This window comes from Lepisma saccharinum, chromosome 3 (assembly GCF_977018435.1).
Source record: "Lepisma saccharinum chromosome 3, izLepSacc3.1, whole genome shotgun sequence".
Taxonomy (NCBI): domain Eukaryota; kingdom Metazoa; phylum Arthropoda; class Insecta; order Zygentoma; family Lepismatidae; genus Lepisma; species Lepisma saccharinum.
This window is the reverse complement of record NC_139231.1, coordinates 22,806,934-22,811,273: the sequence shown is the minus strand read 5'-3', so window position 1 is coordinate 22,811,273 and position 4,340 is coordinate 22,806,934. Positions and strand designations below refer to the sequence as shown.

At 38.7% G+C, this 4,340-nt stretch overlaps 1 non-coding gene across 1 annotated transcript; it reads right to left on the bottom strand.

Annotated features, from left to right (window-relative positions):
* Positions 1-1,484: 1,484 nt before the first annotated feature.
* LOC145986078 (U2 spliceosomal RNA) lies at positions 1,485-1,674 on the bottom strand. Its single transcript, XR_014441524.1, has one exon. It is a non-coding gene; the product is annotated as a U2 spliceosomal RNA (small nuclear RNA).
* Between the last annotated feature and the right edge of the window lie 2,666 nt (positions 1,675-4,340).

Here is a 4,340-nt window from a genome sequence, read left to right as displayed (position 1 = left end):
GCCCAGGACTGGTATTTGCAGTTTTACCAAGTCTTTTTCTAACTTCATCGCAAGTAATTGGTCTGAGAGACATGTCATTGTTATCGTCACACACTTCCTCACCCTCGTCAGACGGCTCATTACCTTCTTCTGAGTTTAAATTATCAGGTAAGTCCAGATTAACCATCCTTTTACTTTTAAAGAGATCTTCAAAGTGCTTCTGAATCTCGGCAGCTTCTACCTCACAATATTGTGAGGATTGATTTAGGATGGAGTTAACCGCTTTCTTTTTGTTCACTCTAAATAATTTTTGTATTTTGGAAGCCTTCTGAGCATCAACACTACTACACTTTGATCTTAGCCAAAAGGCCGAGAAGCGATGGGTTTCATTGCAAAAAGTGTCAAAATGAACGTGAACAACAGCTTACCTGGCCGTGGGAGTCACAGTTCCGTTGACCCTGCAGATTTATCACAAGATTTCTGATCACAAGTGAACATGTATTTAAACGCAGCCCAGAAGGACACATTTAATTGATATGTGAGATTTGTCGATATGCACCACAATTTGTCAGGGTGAGGAAAGGAAGTGATCTGGAGTGACACTTTTTGAGGGCCAGGTACTTATACCAATGGCTAGCAAACAGGTTCCGTTTCCGGTGCTCTGAGAAATTCCCTCGCGCAGCGTGGATTTTCCCGCACTGGCGCACGATCGTAGAGTCGTCACTGGTTTCCCGCCATTGGACGCCCAAGCTGCTAATATTTCTGGATTGCAGTAAATAGAATGAAATGCGCCCATCGGGGAATGTAGGTAGCATTGGCCCAACTTGACTCTCGTTTCGCAGTGTACAACGTTTCCACTCAAAAGCAACGCATGTGGGTTTACGGAATACCTTTTCATATAAGTGTGTATTGCAGAAATAGAAAAGAGGCCACATAAGGAGGAAAACGTGTAAAATTGCAGAAGTGGATACATTTCGCGAAACGAAATTGTTCCACCAAAAGGTGCCCGTTGCACACACCGCGAATGCCTCGGTACGGGTTTAAACGAACGGGAGACAAGCTGTGACGCTGTATTGAGCGTTGCGAATGGTTGTGGAGAAAAGTGATATGAAAGAAAGATAGGCACACAGAGGGCAATTTGAGGTGTGCATGTGTGAATCGCCTTACCTAAAGTGACAAATGAACATTGCAAATTACCTAGAGAAATCGAGGATATGGTTCATGTGTGGGCGAGCCTCTGTGCTGGAGTGGTCAGTGTTAAGCGTTACGAAGAGAGGGAAGTTGTAAATATAGAAAATGTTCCATCCTGCCATCCATCGTCGCGATTATCCGAAATTGTAGTAACGCGACGTAAAGGGAAGTGAAAGAAGTAGAATAAGCTTTTCAATGGAAATGTCGCATGTTCTGTAGGCAACTAAATATCCGATGTATTAACATTGCACAAATCCAAAATATGAAACACATTTTTGGGTAAATCGTTTTTTTTTTTTTTTTTTTTGCATTCGATAAGGTCTGCCGTTCCCGACTGTACTGCAATGCCGGGCCGACAGGTGGTGAGGGTGTGGCAAGCCACGACCGCCTCACCTGTTTCCAAAAATCAGTTTAATATACTGGACCTGCAATGCAGGTCGTATCAGATATTAAGCTGATAAGAACAGATAAAAAAACTTTATTACAGAAAATGCTGAACGAAGTTCAGAATATACAGCTCACCTATTTTAAAATGAGATTTCAAGTTGCACAGCCTTAGCTGGCAGTATAGACATAATATTAGAACAGAGTTATAAAATCCAATCAAAATCAGGTATTGTAAAATACAAATCAATTATTGAATTAGAAGATCAAGTTCAAGATCATTAACTACGTCATCAATTCATAACATATCCAGTATAACCAATATGAGTATCGCTAAATATTCATAAACCATTTGAGTTTATGCCTCATACGCTTAAATAGTTCAAATTTAACATATGAACATTAACCCCACTACAACTAGGAGTTAAATTTGTCAATCTTCAAAGATGACAACGTATGCTATACTAAATAATCTCATAAGATACAACCATAAAATAAGCAAGCGAGACTTCAACCTTAGATCAAATATTCAAAAACACTAAAGGCAAGTTAAAACCAATAAGATTTAGCAATTGCATAAGTGTACAGCATTAGATATATCGTTGCGGGACCATATACATAACAAATTGGCCGTATGATAACCATAAGAGTCATGTGTCAGGTGAATATATTTCTAAAAAATTAATCCAGAATATTAAGTAACGTATAATCACGATAATAACTCTACTTAGTTTGACATACAATAATTACAGAGCCATTAGTAAATGACTATCCTCCATCCTATGATATAGGATCACTCAATTTAAAATACAATAATCATACGACTGTTCATCATAAAGGCAGTTTACATCATTAAATAAAGTAAATTTGCATTCATTGCATACAATTCATTTATAACACAATAAGTGGAAATTCACAAGTAGATAATAAACTCAAAGACACCGAAAAACAAATAAAATACAATATGATTTGCAGTTGCATAGACTTTGAGCAGAATATAATCCAATAATTAAATGAATATAGTGGCCTTTAACCAAATAAAATTCAATCATGCCATGGACATATAATAATATACAAACGTTAAATTATAATTAAAATTATATAAAAGTTATAGGTCCACTACTTGAAATATTCAAACAACCCTTAATCAGTAAGGCCGCTTACAATATTTAAAATATAGCTAATTTACATTTATTAGCATATAATTCATTAATAACCGATTGGCCAAGATAAAACAAAAGGCTAACATTAATATCCTACAGGGCCAGTCCAATATTACAGCTTCCCGGTAACATGCTCGGTAGGATATAGGTCATATCAGGTTTAAGACTGGTAAAGTCAATCTACTACTACTTACACAAAACAAGTCACCAGTTAATGAAATCGTCAGTAATTATACTTCAAGAGTTCAACAGGTAGGAAGGTAAAATCTTAGTACTGTCTAGCCCCTGTTATATGCTCAATAAAAATATCCCTGGACCATTTAATAGTGTCGCTCACAATAAGCCTCTTCATTAGGCCTGAGTATCGATCACTAATGCCCAATGCTCTAATAATACTATCGTTGGCCGGGTCCCATGTTCCAAGGGCTCCAACAACTAGAGCATCACATGTGACCCGCCACCCTTTTGCAATAAGTTGGTCAGCAAGCGATTCGTATTTTAGTTGTTTAAGCATTCGAACAGCTTCAAGAGATTCCTTCCTGTTGTCAAATGGTACAGCTACATCCACAATGTGACACGACTTTTTCTCATTAGAATATGCAACTATGTCAGGCCTTAGTGTGCTATTGCACCCCTCAACTCTTTTATTAATATTAATGATGGAGAATTTGGATGCAATCGCTTTAGCTATACGCTCTTGAATTGCATTGTGGCGCAGCTGCCATGCAGCAGAATGAAGTCTGCAGTGGTTGATCACATGAGGCAAAGTTTCGACAGCGTACCCACATCGCCTACACCTTTTATCTCCTTGTCCGTATCTAGTAGTACCATTTAATTTTACGGTTCCCAGACGAGCCTGGTGTATAAATCTCCAATCTGCAAAGCGGGTATATTTACCCTCCCTAACAAAGTGATTGGAGAAGTAGGAGGCTGAAGAAATGTCCATTACTTTTCCTTGGTCAGGCTTCTTTTTGATTTTAACCAAGTAAAACTCTTGAGCAGCTTTTCTGAGCATTGATTGTAAATAGCCACGTGAAGATTCATCAACAATTATTTTGTTTCCACTAGAGGGACAAGTAAATCTAATCTCCAGGGAATTTCTGTTGTTATTGAACGACCATTCAATGTTGAATTGCTTCTTCAGTAACACAGTTGACTTTCTGCAGTAGGACCAGGTAGAAGAAGTATCACCTCCATCTCTGGAAAACTCCTCATCATTCCTGCCATTCAAGTAATCAGTCAACTCAGACCATGAGGGATCCTTCCTAATTTTCCTTCTTACCACACTCTTCAATTCACCCAATGCCACTCTTTGGACATTCACATCAGGAGTCGTCAGCAATCTATATGCACGGACAATGCCCGAAATATCAACCAGTTCACTCAGGGGCAGAATGCCAGCACCACCCTTATCCGTGGACATAAAAACTATTTCGGGACTAGCCCGAGCTGGCAAGTTAAGCCACTTCTTAACCAGTCGCTTCAAAGCCGAGTCAATTTCTCTGAAGTTCTTTTTCATTATAAGTGAACCCCTAAGAGAATGCTGAAAGCGAGGCAAAATGAAGGACCTTATTGCATCAATTTTTTGCCACGGGGCAAGAAGACTAACATCTATTTTCTGCA